The sequence below is a fragment of the Pelodiscus sinensis genome, chromosome 13 (assembly GCF_052426305.1).
Source record: "Pelodiscus sinensis isolate ZL-2025 chromosome 13, ASM5242630v1, whole genome shotgun sequence".
Lineage (NCBI taxonomy): Eukaryota > Metazoa > Chordata > Testudines > Trionychidae > Pelodiscus > Pelodiscus sinensis.
Genome location: NC_143064.1, coordinates 43,994,332 through 44,009,004, shown reverse-complemented (window position 1 = coordinate 44,009,004; position 14,673 = coordinate 43,994,332).

The following is a 14,673-nucleotide window of genomic DNA, read 5'->3' as shown; positions in this document are numbered from 1 at the left end:
ATATGCAAATGAGAGCGTGATCTGCTTATCTTCTGTCAAAAAAAATGGCAGTGTAGACATAGCTGCAGACATATCCACTTGATCTGGGACTCAAACCTCTAGCTTCAAGTGTAGACACGGTCTATCAATTGACAATGACAAGTAGAGAGCAAGGTTCTTCTTCTGTTTTTCCTGGCCACTAAAACAGAGGAAAACAGAACCGAGGCATTAAATTAAATTGTCCAGTGATTACATTAAAGAAAATGATGGTCGTCTTATGGAAACCATTAAAACAAAAATTGCTATGTAAATACAACCACATTATTATAATGGTGAAGAAAGAGCCCAGTGCAACATAAGCATGTTATGCAATTTAAGAAATAAACATTTTACTGCTTTCCTTGGCTGTGTTTGCAAAGTGCTTTTAATATAAAGGAAAAAAATCAAAGGAATATAAACTAAAAAGATGTGACAAAAGAGGGAAGAAGAGAGGCATTTTCAGAAGTGGCTATTGGTTTAGTGTTTCCATCTTGCAGCTCTGCAAGGAGGATTGACTTTCAGTGAGTGGGGAAATATCTGGCCCCTGTTAGGGGTCTCAGGTTGTGCACCCAACAGTCACCCTGATTACATTCATGGCAACACTGCCACTGACTTCACTGCGAGAAGGATCTGGCCCTTAAAGTGGGAAAGTGATTTCATAGGAAGATAATTAAACAGATGCTGGAGCCACACATTAGCCAAATATAACTAGTTTCAGTGTAAACCCAGACCACCGGAATTTCCCCCAAAATAGTAAATGATTTCAGAAAGCCTCGCGTACTCTGGACCAGGTCCTCAGCTGTGGGTGAGAGCTATAAGAAAAGCTCAGATAAATGCAGTTCAAAGATGGTATTAAGTGACATGCGAGCTGGAATCGGAGTAAGAAGTCCTCCAGCTTGACAGTATTTTGACACAATTTCGAAATAATTGCCTGCTGCGCCTGCTGTGTAGACACGGACTAAGTTATTTTGGAATATCACTAGTTATTTCGAAATAGTGTTGGGGTGTAGATGTACCCTTAGATTAGCCATCAATGCCTACACTACTTGAGGATCCTGCTACGAGAAGATGAGTCTGCCATGTCCAGCTCTGTTGGGCTGTGTCTAGACTACATGCCTCTGTCGTCAGAGGCATGTAGATTAGACACATAGGCAAAGTGAAATGAAGCCTCAATTTAAATGATCGCGGCTTCATTTAAATTTACAAGGCTGCCGCGCTGAGCCGACAAACAGCTTTGATGTCGACAAACGAGGTTTACCGGGGCTGCCGACAAAGGGCTTTGATGTCGACAGGGGAGCATCCAGACTAGCGCGCTGAGCGGACAAACAGCTGATCAGCTGTTTGTTGGCTCAGCGCGGCAGCCATGTAAATTTAAATGAAGCCGCGATCATTTAAATCGTGGCTTCATTTGACTTTGCCAAAACAACAAATCTACATTGCTCCGTCGACGGAGCTATGTAGTTTAGACGTACCCTTGGGTTTTAGGCTCTACGGAAGAACAGGATTAAATTGAGAAAAGTCTATTTTGCTTCTTTTAAGAGTATGTAAATATACGGGGGGGGGAGGAAGGGGGGAAGGTCACACATTCATATGCCATGTAAAGTTAAAGACCAGGAATAGGGACAAGAACCTACAAGGTGATGAATTCCTTCTGATAATTAATGGGTCTTATGGACATTCACCACTTTGCAAGATTGGGGCCCTCTGCAAAATGCCAATGGAAATCCACATTGCATTTTCTCAAAATTATTTAGCACAGGTATCAATTTGATTGTGATACATCATCTGAATCATAGAGTCCTAGAAATCATGGGTTGGAAAGGACCTCAAGAGGTCATCCAGTCCAACCCCCTGCATTGAGGCAGATCAACCCTGATGTTTTTTTTTTTTAATTCTGTTCTTAATCTCCATTAAGGGGGACTGCACAGCCTTTCTTCGAAGCCTAATCCAGAAGCTTATTCCAGAAATCTATAGTTAGATTTTCCTGATATCTAACCTCAACTTCCCTTGCTGCAGATTAAGACCACTATTTCTTGTCCTACCTTCAGAGGAACTGGAGAACAATCATTCAGGCTACGTCTCCACTGCAGGTTTCTTGCACAAGGAGCTTTTCTGCAAAAACTTCTTGCGCAAGAGCACGTCCACACTGCAAAAGCGCTTCGGAAAAGCGATGAACTTTTGTGCAAGAGAGCGTCCAGACTGCATGGATGCTCTCTTGCAAGAAAGCTCTGATTGCCACTAACAGAATGGCCACCAGGGCACCTGGGCTTCTTTTGATAGGCTGTTTTTGAGAAACAAAACCCTGTTGCCTGTCCACACACACCTTTCTGTGCAATAACTCTTACTCAAAAAGGAGATATTCCTCGTAGAAAGAGGAATACCTATGCTGCAAAAACCTCTCTGTTCTGTCAATTCACTGTAAATTTTCTTGTGCAAAAATGCGCTTGACGTGTGGATGTTCCGTGAGTTTTTGCGCAAAAACTCTGCAGTGTAGACGTAGGCTCGGTTCCCGTTATAGGGGCCTTAACATAGTTGATGACTGTTATCAGATCCTCCCTCAGTCTTTTCTTAATACTCCAGATGACCAGTTTCAAAGTTCCTTTGTAGGTCAGGGTTTCTAAATCTTTTATCATATTTTCTACTTTCCTTTGGACTCTCTCCAATTTATCTAATCATTCCTAAAGTGTGGTGTCCATCATAATGCATCACGATTGCAGAAATTTTTGGCTTAAACACATTCTGCTCCTGCCAGCTAAGGAGCATGGAATCCAAGTGATGTAGTTAGTGTGGTCTTGTTGGCTCTTATAGTCTTCTTGAGATGTTTCAGACTGGGAGTCTGCAGTATGGACCTGTTCCAAAGTCCAGTGCAGACAACCGAAAAATTCCTGTTGACCTCATTGTGACTTGGAGCAAGCCTTAAGGCTTTGTAAACCTTATGGTTAAGAAAAAAAGATGAATGCTTTTTTTCAGGGGACAGCAGGATAACTATCACCAAATTAAGTGACCTTCAGACTCACATGGCCATCTGCATGTCAAGTAGCTTCAGGGGGTAGCCGAGTTAGTCTGTACAGAAAAAAACCAACAAATGGTCTGATAGCACTTTATAGACTAACAAAACATGTAGATGCTATCACGAGCTTTCATGGGCACAGCCCACTTCTTCAGATGACTGGAGTTCTGAGTTTAGGATGTGCAAATGTCAAGTAGCTGCCATGAAAAACATACGGCAATACATGTTGACACAAATTGCTGGACATTCTTGTATTGTAGTTCCCTTTCTTTACTGCAGTGTAGTAGATTTGGGATTTCTGTTTTCATGCACTGAAGAAGAAGTGCCACACCTTTAACACCACACAGGAATTTCAGTTGGAAAGTAGGGGGAGGTTAATCATCAAAGTAGCGAGGTTCTAGAACAGTCTCCCAGTAGGAGTAGTGGAGGGCAACAAACCTAACCCTTTTTAAGATGGAGCTTGATAATTATGGGTATGTCTACACTAGCCCCCTAGTTCGAACTAGGGTGGCTAATGTAGGCATTTGAACTTGCAAATGAAGCCCAGGATTTAAATATCCCGGGCTTCATTTGCATGTTCCCGGGCGGGCGCCATTTTTAAATCCCCTTAGTTTGAACTGACTGCCCGCGGCTACACGCGGTGATCAGAAGTTAATCCGAACTAAGTCCTTAGTTCGGATTAACTGTTGCACCTCATTGCAGGAGGAGTAACAGATATTTAAATCTCAGCTTCATTTGCAAGTTCGAATGCCTACATTAGCCACCCTAGTTCGAACTAGGGGTCTAGTGTAGACATACCCTATGTGATGGTGACTGTATGTTATGGTTGCAGGTGACTGCAAGGGAACTGGAGTTGAGAACCCAGGAGGTCCTTTTCAGTTTGATATGTTTATGTAGAGGCTTTTAGACTTATTTCTGTATTCAAAAGTTCAGAGGTAGGCACAAAATCCAAACTGGGGCCTCTGGGCAAAACCATACATACAAATAATGATCATTCTTATAGGTAGAATTGTAGCAGAACAGTAGTCTCAGTAATTAGCTCAGTAACTGCTCACAGCACTTTCAGAGCCAACATTTTTTAATTTAAAAACCACTGTCAGTTTTAGTGGCCCTAAAAAGTGCTTGATTGAGAGCCCTGGATTAATATATTTGGAACGGGTGCCAGTGTAAACTTCTCCATTTCGAGGGGTGAGAGATAAGTTCACTCAACATGGCCCGCTCGCTCATTTGTAAATGAGCCCGATTCTCCTTTCACTTAAATCACTTTCAACAGCCTGACTCTATTGACTTGGAAGGCAGCTCATCATAATTTACACCAATGAGAGAGGCATTTCAGCCTGAAGTGCTTTTGTTGGTTGTCGCAGACACAAAAAGAGAACCCTGGGATTTATACAGTGTGAACACATTAAGCATGTCTTCCCTCTGCGTCCAGGGTGCTCTCTCCAATATCCAATGTAAAGGACAACAAAAGAATCAGGAAGAATCAAACTCGATATAGTCGGGTTCATTTTTTAGTCTAATGGAATTTATCTACTCCCTGAAAAAGAGGCAAGTCGGGCCATATCATGTCATCCACGGTGTATGTTTCTTATCTTCATACAGCAATTCTTTTCTTCAAGCAGACAAAGGAGTAAGGAAAAAGAACCAGACAGATCCAGCACTACAATTATTTTTGTCTATGTGCTGCAGTAGAATTAAGATGAATGCAGAGCTACTGTGGCATACCAAAGATACATTTTGGTCGTGGCAAATACTGTCACATTTCAGGAAACATGGGGCAAGCGTTGCTGTTTTTCAGCAGAAGCACAGATACAAACCCAACAATAAAACATAGATGGACATACATGCAAGCCTGACAGTATGAGAGATTCTGGGGGAATTTCATGGCTTTGAGGCAGTCAAACAAAAGAGAAAAAACAGTTCCAAATTTCTAGGACTGTTTTACAAAGCCATCAGGCTAGAATTTTTTAACTATAACAGGATCTATTTATCATGGGAGCTTCACTGGGCCTGTGCTTTGCAGCTTGTAAAATTTTGTGAAAATGCAAATTTAAGGCCGCGTCAAGTCCCCCCCCCCCCCATTTTCAAAGACAGTATGGGTGGATTTACAGTGACAGGTTATAATGGAGACAGAGGTATCATTTTGTAAGCTGGGGGAAGCTGGAAGGGAGAATAAACCAAGTGAGCAACTTTGTTTTGTTACACGTATTTGGAGGAAAGGGAGAAATTGAATAAAACAATAGAAACAAAGTTGAACTGAAAGAATACAAAATATGAATATCCTTTCTTCTGCTCCTGTCTCACTCCACCTAAAGCTTTTTCTTTTAGGAAACAGCTAGGGAAAACCAGATGTTCTTACATTTTTAGAAGACTCAGTTATCGGCCAGTATTACGGAAACCAAGAAATAAATGCTGAAATAATAAACAAAATCAAGGTAAATCCCAGACAGCCCATGCTGTGCTATATAGGAGTTTGCTGCTATTATGCCAGGCAAGCTGTATAAGTAATTTTTAAAGATAATTTACAATGTTAATAATTAACAATCCCAAAGCACCTTGTCTTATGCACAGTCTGCTCTCTAGATAACAACAGGATTCTTTTTGTTCCAAAGTGCAAGTTCTAATGTCCAAGCCAAGAGAGACTAGCAATTCAAAGTACAGGACATTCATTGTATTTGATGGGAGAACAGGTCTGAGCCTGGTAAATCCCACAGTCAAACCTCGCTCAGTAGAATTATCAAAATGCTACCTCAAGATTTAATTAGGAAAAGCGATTTTGCAGAATTGGTCTCCTTATTGAACAGACTTGTTCCCTGTGTATATTTGGAGACAAAGCCATATTAGCTTCGTTTAGAGACAAAAGTAAGCTTCCCTTACTTTCTGCTCCTGTTTTCTCTGAAGAGACAACACATGTAGAGGAGAGGGAACAGGAATGTGCTGTCATCAACAGAATAATTAACTAAGATATGGAGCTTGTGGTTCTTAATGAACGTTTTTATCTTTTTCAACCAGCTCAAGAACCATTTGTAGGGCCCAAATCTGCTGATGTGACACATGCAACCCCAATGTCATCAAGCCACAAACAAATGCAGCCACTTCTGGGGTGGTGTATGGTAACTGTTTCTCACCAGTATCGCCATACAGTAGTTTTCAGGAAAAAAAAATTATCTAATTGAAACTTAATGGGCATTTGGTAAGTAAAATACGCTCAGGGGATTTGGCCACACTTCTGGGGTTAATATTGTTATTGTTTTTGGAACATTCATGGGCCCTTTTAGTGCTGAGAGTCGATTCAGTCAATACCGTGCTCAGCACAGTTTAGGTTCAGGTCTGCAAGACCAAATTCTTACGTGATCAGAACCCACAACTGGGGATGGCTTTTCAAAAGAGCAATTCCCTAGAGGCAGCTTTTCATAGGAGTACTGCACCCAGCATGCACAAACTCTTTTGCAAAGCTGACTCCTCTCCTACATGTACATCAAGGCCTTCAGAAGAGTCCAGCCTCCGTTATCTCAGTGGTCAAGTGGACCTTGACTTTACATCTGAGTCTCATGCAGCTCCTTATTCTTCCCACGTTCAAGGCAGAAATCCCAGTGGCTCTAGTGGAAGTTTTGCTTACATAAGGAGGTTAAGTTATTCCACAATAATTGATTTATGGCAATTACATACCCTAGCTTGCTACTAGCTATCTAACCTGCTAAATTTCAACACAGGCAAGAAAATGTGGATCACCACAGAATCCAGGACTTCAAGCATTGCCTCTTAGTTTTGTTTTAAACCAATCATCTCAGAAGTATTCAAAGCGTTGATTTATATCCATCGACAAAACTTTTGTTTTAGTTCAGTGTCAGTGTAATTGGAGCTTTAGCCTAAGTTCAGGCTTTCAGCTAGATCGGGGTGGGCAATAATTTTTGATAGGGGGGTCACTCCAAGATTTTGGAAAGTGGTATTATATTTCCATGATATTAATGGAGGAGATGCGGGGTCTGGGATGGAGGTTGGGTGCAGAGGGAGCTTGGGTAAGGGATTGCAGTGCAGGAGGGAGACTGGAGTCTGGGAGGGCGTTTGACTGAAGGAGGTGGCTGTGACCTGGAGCAGGGGACTGGAGTGCAGGGATTTGGGATGTGACCTGGGGTAGGAGGGGATTGTGATCTGGGGCAAGAGATTAGGGAGCCAGATTTGGAAGGGGCTGTAAGAGGGGGACAGTACGTTTGGATATGTTGAGGAGGGGTGGGGAGATAGTTGGGGCAGGAAAGGGCTGGGGTACCAGAAGCAGGCTGTGGCCAAGAGACTTCCTTGTCAGCTGCCAAATTTGCCTGCCTGCCTGAAGAACTTAAAATGTTCCCCAAACATCCAGCCTGCTTGCCTGGTCATGCGCTTCATGAATAACTGAGCCTAGAAGAGGGGTGTGGTTCTTCTTGGCTGCCTGTTACTCCAACAAGCAGTTTCTATTGGCTGGGGTCTGCCAGAAAGTGGCTAATGGGAATGTGCTGGGGGCAGGGAGGCTCCTAAAACTTCCCCCTTTCCCTTCAGTTTTAAAACAGAAATGGAGCCCTGCAGCCGTGTTTCTGCCCAGTGCGCGGGGCTGCGGGGCAAGCTATGGAGCCTGCCTGGGGCTCCCTGCGGCATCCACAGGCCAGATCTTGTGGCTTGGCCGGCCGGATCCAGCCCACTGGCCATATTTTGCCCAGGCCTGAGCTAGATTCTGGGCAGCAGTGGATCAGAGCACTTTCCCACATGAAACGACAGATGAGACAAAGAACATTTAAAAAAAATTTGATCAGTGAAGTAAATATTCACTATAAATAATCGCAGTGGTCTTTTCTTTATTCTGTGCCATCACAGTGGTCCTTCCTTTGGGCTGCCTTTCATAGGATTGTCTTGGTTTTCACTTGATTCTTCTCAGAATCTTCTTATTTCTTTTTTAAACAGCTTTTAAAGCCTGAAGATTTTTAAAGTAAATGGGCCCTATTACATCATTTTTTTTTAGTGAACACTTACTAGAGCCCGTAGGAGTTTCCGTTTTTCCTCTTCTCCTTTTCTTCAAACCTCTATGGCATCATTCCCAGCCAAGCTGAATTCAACAGGTCTCCCTAGTGCACATGTCTGTGCTGTTTCCTAACTCACCAGAGTGGTCGGGCAGTCAGTCGGTCCTTCCTTTTTTCCTTCCTTCCACTGAACATAAGGTCTCTGAATTGAGTAGCTGTGACCTGAGTTGGACACATGTAGCTCGAGAATCAAACTGAGGTCTCCCTCGTGGCAGCACAGGCAAGTCTGGTCGTTAAGATGTACATTGGGAAGCCCGGTGATATATATAATATACTCTGAATACTCCCTCCATTACACAGTCATGATTTTGGACATTGTGTTTTGAAGCTGGCATCCCTTTACTTAAAAACACAACCAGAACAATAGAAAAGATTTATTTTCCAACTCATTTGGAACGTTCTTCTCTGGTCAACTCATTAGGTGAAGATGAGTCAGCACAGGGCAGTTTTACATGTGAGTTAGCGCTGATAATCTCACATGGTACTGGGGGCAATGGGGTGCTATTAGGAGAGATGCATACGCTAGACCCTAACAATTCATAGTCATTCAAAGTATGAGACTTGCAAAAGTCAGGTGATCAATGCTGGCAACCTGCACAAACTCCAACCTGAGCATTGGCAGTTTCCCTATACGATTCTGGTGCACTTTCAGTTGGGAAACTTATTCTTTACTATCTACTGAAAGCAATTACAATGTAATCTTGATCCACCATGTTGGCTGTATTTCATCCCAAGGGTGGCAGCATTTCAGCAGCTGGATGAAAGACCCCTCTGTAGACAAAAATGGATTGGAATTTCAGAAGATAAAAGATAAAAGATGTAAGTGATTAAATCCTGACTTGAAAACTCAGTAGGACAGGACTTGAAAACGCAGTACAATGAATAGTACTCTCTACCATTCAGATATATGCAGATTCAGTGTTACTGTATATAAATTGTACTACTCGTATATATGTGTTATGAATCAGTTGGATAAAATGCTTCAAGTATTGTGGGTCTGATTTCAAGTGCATTGTAGAGGATAACTGTATTTTTCAGAAGTATAAATTAGGTATGCAAACACACACACACACACGTCTATTTGGGTGTCCGAACTTTTGAAAAATTGTGTCCTAAATGTCCAGACATCTCAGATATTGCCAAAATGAGACATACAAATACAGAGACAGAAATGCTTGTAGTCGCCTTTAAGAAGGATTTGTATATTGCACTTATTAATAGGGGAAACTATTTAATAGATGGTTCTTAAACAGAACTAATCATATTTTAACCAAAACTGTCTTCAGGAGCTTGAAAAAATAGACTCATAAAACACTAGAACGGGAAGAAACCTCGAGAGGTCATCAAGTCCAGTCCCCCATCCTCATGGCAGGACCAAGCACCATCTAGATCATCCCTCATAGATGTCCATCCAATAAACCAAGTAAGCATTGGAAACCAAGCAGTTATGAAGATACAATTCTTGGTTGTAGCCTGTTTTTACTAGCAACCAAATCAACATAAAGAGAAACTAGTGGTGAGCCTAAATAACCTGGGAATATATAGTAGCAAGCAATCTTTGAGAAGAAGCAAATCGTTCTTTATAAACATCATGTATTTCCCATGCTGAAGACCAAACTGGAAACAACATTGAATAACTGAGGTCTTAGGTCCTCATGTATGCCTCAGTCTGGATTGCATTCAGGTGCCCTGTACTGCTCTTAACAGAACAGAGCCTTCTTCCCAGAACAGATTTAATGATATAGGTGATTCATGCATTTTGGCCACTGTAATAGGACTTCCATTCCAATTGAGGGAGAATACTGAGAGGGAGAAACAGATTTCCTAGACATACCATGCACATTCCATGAAAATCCTAATGCATGTTTATATACAATAAAAATGGTCTGTCACTAAGATCCACCATTAATAGGAGTTATTTTAAAATGTCTGATTTTAAAAAGAAATGCTCCTGATTTTGTTTCACTATTTTTTTATTATAAACATAACAAGAAGAACATAAGAACATAAGAACAGCCATACTTGGACAGACCAAAGGTCCATCTAGCCCAGTACCCTGTCTGCTGACAGTGGCCAATTCCAGGCGCCCTAAAGGGAGTGAACAGAACAGGTAATCATCAAATCATCCCTCTCCTCTCATCCATTTCCAGCCCCTGACAAACAGAATCTAGGGACACCATTCCTACCCATCCTGGCTAATATGATGGACCTATCCTCCATAAATGTATCTAATTCTTTTTGAACCCTATTAAATTCCTGGTCTTTACAACATCCTCTGACAAGGAGTTCCACAAGTTGACTGTGTGCTGTGTGAAGAAAAACATCCTTTTGTTTGTTTTAAACCTGCTACCTATTAATTTCATTTGGTGACCCCTAGTTCTTATATTATGGGAACAAATAAATAATTTTTATTATTCACTTTTCCACGCTAGTCGTGATTTTATATACCTCTATCATATCCTCCCTTACTCTCCTCTTTTCTAACCTGAAAAATCCCAGTCTCTTTAATCTCTCTTCATATGGGACCCGTTCCAAACCCTTAATTCTTTTTTGTTGCCCTTTTATGAACCTTTTCCAATGCCAGTGTATCCTTTTTGGGATGAAGCAACCACATCTGTATGCAGTATTCAAGATGTGGGCAAACCACAGTTTTATATAGAGGAAATAAGATATTCTCTGTCTTATTCTCTATCTCTTTTTTAATGATTCCTAACATTCTGTTTGCTTTTTTTGACTGCCACTGCACACGGAGTGGATGTTTTCAAAGAAATATCTACAATGACTCTAAGATCTCTCTCTTGAGTCACTGTAGCTAAATTAGTCCCCATCATATTGTATGTATAGTTGGGATTATTTTTCCAATGTCCATTACTTTTCATTTATCAACATTAAATTTCATTTGCCATGTTGTTACCCAATCACTTAGTTTGGTGAGATCTTTTTGAAGCTGTCATGGCTCCTTCCCCACTCTGGCATGATAAATGCAGAAGTGGGGGCCAGCAAGTGTACCCCAAAGCCTTATTTACCAGGCTTTGGTATAAAACTTCCCCCCAAGATCTTAAAAACCCAGATCTTGGGAATAAAACTTCCGCTGCCACCACCCAAATGTTGATAAAGAAATCAGGGGAAAGATCATTTGGGAAATCTTACCCCTAAAACAAAAATCAGGGCACACCATTAACCACTGCCAGGTTAATAAAAAGAAAAGAAAGAACTTTTATTATTACAACAATATTCCTGTTGCAAGCATAATGACTAGATAGCAGGGTAACAAAATATACTCATGGAGAAACTCCATGGGCCTAGAACTTAGTTACAAAGAAAAGCCAAAACATCTTTAAGCAGTGCCAGATCTCAGACCCCATACCCAATCCTTAAAACAATAAAACCTAACGAAACTACCTAAACTTTACCCTACTTACAGAAAATGAAGAATGGTGTCTTGGAGAGAGAGAGAGACATGCTTGTCCCTCTCTGTAGCTGCAGAGAACTCTCTCAGAGAGACAAAAGGGAGAAAAGAAAAAACCCAAATTCCTTTGTCCCAGTTTGAAAAGTCCCACCTACATTCCTATTGGTCACTCCATCTGGCTAGGTGTAGTTAACCCCTTAATCCCCAGGCTGCTGGCTAACCCTCATAATCATGACAGAAGCGCTTCAAAAAGCTTCAGGCTTCTCATAATGGAGGGTATTTTAGGCTGTGATGCTCCTATGGCAGAGAAACCAAAGTAACTCAAGTTTTCAAATCCAGAAAGGCATCTGGGGCTTTTAATTCATTTCCTGACAAATCTACTGTGGTGTGTGCCATGCAAAAAAGGCTCCAACTCACACTCCTCTACATTGGGTGCTGTGCAAAGTGAATCAGAAGAGAGTTCATATCGATAATGACCCCAGTTCGCTGCACAAGCACATGCCAGCCAGCCTTCTAGCTCTTATTGTGTGTGTAACTATCGTACATTTCCAAAGAACATCAAACTGGGGCTTCACCAAAGTTTTAAGCCCCTCCCTTCTCCGCAGTCTCACAGCAGTCAGCTGTGGCGAAGATGAAGAAGCAGATTCATAAGTATATGGTTGCTAGTGTTAGCTGACCTCAGGGTCGCCATCAAAACATCGGCCTCCCAGTTGCACACTCCCACATTCAAAGCAGTGACTATCATCTGCTACTATTGGCTATGAAAAGGGAACATCAACATCCTCGTCCAATGTGGAGCACGTGTGCGGGAGGCAACGGAGTCCCCAGAACAGGTGGCTGTGGGTGCTGATAGAAGTATTAGTACTTTGTGCTCATAGAATGCTTTTCCTACATAGATTGCAAGTCATTTCACTACTGGGAGTAAATGCTATTCTCTCCAGTTTACAGAAGGGGAGAATGTGGAATGGCAGAGAAGGGATTTGCCTAAAGGCCACAGAGCAGTTCAGAGGCAGAGATTTGAATGGAGAGATGAGTGGGATGAACTGGGTGCTGATATATAATGAACGTAACGTTCTTTATTTTAGTTCCTCCTCTCTCTTTGCTCTTTGTCCGGCACTGGTCTTGTGAATTCTCTGGGGCAGGACTATGCTATTCTGTATGTACCACATTTTGTACAAGGCAGCCCCAATATCGACTAGGTCCATGATGAATCTGAAGTATCAATCCTACATAATAATAATATTTCATCCTCATTTACAGTCTCAGTATTTAGATGGGCCAGAAAGATGTTGTGCAAATCCTCACTTTTAATGTTCTGGCTTTAGATCCAAAACACCCTCAGTTAGCTTGGGATTGCAAACTCTACCCAAAACATCAAGATCTGATGCTTTCCTTTCCCAGAAAATGTATTTAGACCCACTTATCATTTTAACAACAGCCCATTCTCCCATTTCAGACTGCTGAGCTAAACAAAACCCTTCGAGCACTGTCCATCTGTCACTTAAATGTAGTGTTGCCCTGATCTTGTCACTGCCAACCTCTCCCTTCCCTCCACCCCAGTTAATTGTGCTAAACAAGTTCTCTAGAACACAGATGCTTCTGTCACTTGCCCCGTGGTTTTCCTCTTCATCGGACTTTCAATGCTCCCATTAGGATTAATGAAGAGAGACCAAAAGAGGAAGTGATGAGGGATACCCCCAAAGTGCCTTTTCAGAAGCAGTAAAATAAGGGTTTATTTGGCTATGAAATGAAGGATTTAGAAATAGGTTAATTCGTCATATCGTCCTTCTTAGACTTCAAGAAAAAAATTGCCAATAACAAAGATAACATCGTGGAACAAAAATACGACAACAGCACATATATAGTACATACTATAGGAGAGACATTTCACGTCAATTAAAAAGAACTTGACCAACACAAATCTATTTAAAAAAACTTGACCAGCAACCTTCATGGAAGGGGCTAATGATGAGATACTTTATTCCAATGAGAGTACTTACATACTTGTTATGTGATTCACATCTCATTACTGAACTGAAATATACCGGATTGAGGAGATAAGAACCCAAATGTGGTAATCGTAGCCCTGAAATCTATCTATTCAAGTTTTTGTGGCAGTGCCTATCAGTTCAGTAACTGAGTGCCTGCTCGCTGATAGGCCTTAAGCCACTTTGACCTCCCCATGCCTCCATTTTCTCATCTGCAAAATGAAAACAGCAATATCACACTGCAGCTAGCAGGTACTTGAGAGGGTGAAGGTTTGCTCGGGATTACAAGGATACATGGGCTTGATCCTCAGCGGATATAAATAAACAGAGTGCCACTTCATAAGTCAGATATTCAACTGTGCTGATGTGCACTAGCTGAAGATCCTGCCCAGCAAAGGCCATATAAAACATTGGGTTTTATTATGCAGTACCCACCCTTAAAAATTGTCAGTTTTGCCATAGAAAACTGGACATACTTCATTTGGTATTTGCAACACTTTCTGTTTGCATTATAAGGAATATTGTGAATGTGGAGGTAAAATTAGGCTCTAAAATAATTAACACATGTCTCAGAGTCACCATTTTAGGAAGTGTTCTTGCACCTCAATTAGCAAAATATTCTTTCTGCGCATGGTGCAAAGCTCGTTTGGCCTACTTTTGCTCTACTGGTGTAAATCTAGGGTAAAGAAGAACACATCTGTAATCCCCATTCGCACATCCCTGTTCAAGCACGATCTACAGCTATAAGTTGGCCTTTCTGAGGACTGGGGGAAGCCACAGGTTGTTAGGTCTGCTCTTGACACTTTTGATAGACAGATGTATTTCAGGAACAGGACGACTTGTTTCTAAGTTAGCTGCTCAAAGGGGAAAGAAGGTGATTATTTGCAAGTAACTGTACTGGTGTATGGCATGAGTATATTTTATCATCACTGATGGGGAGGAAGGATTTTGGTACCCTCAGCAAGGCAGCAGTGATAGAAGTGAACAATAGCTTTTCTCTTCCCTTTCCACTGAGCAAAGTACTAAGAACAAAACTGGGCACTTCAGGAGCCCCAAGAAGAATTAATACGCTCCCAGCCAGTGGTGCCATCGGTTTGTAGGCAAAACAATTCTTACCTATTATGGGATAGGGTGGGTGTATGGATGATTCAGAACCGGAGTGGGTGGCGTTTATGGGGATTTTCTCATGATCTCTGAGTA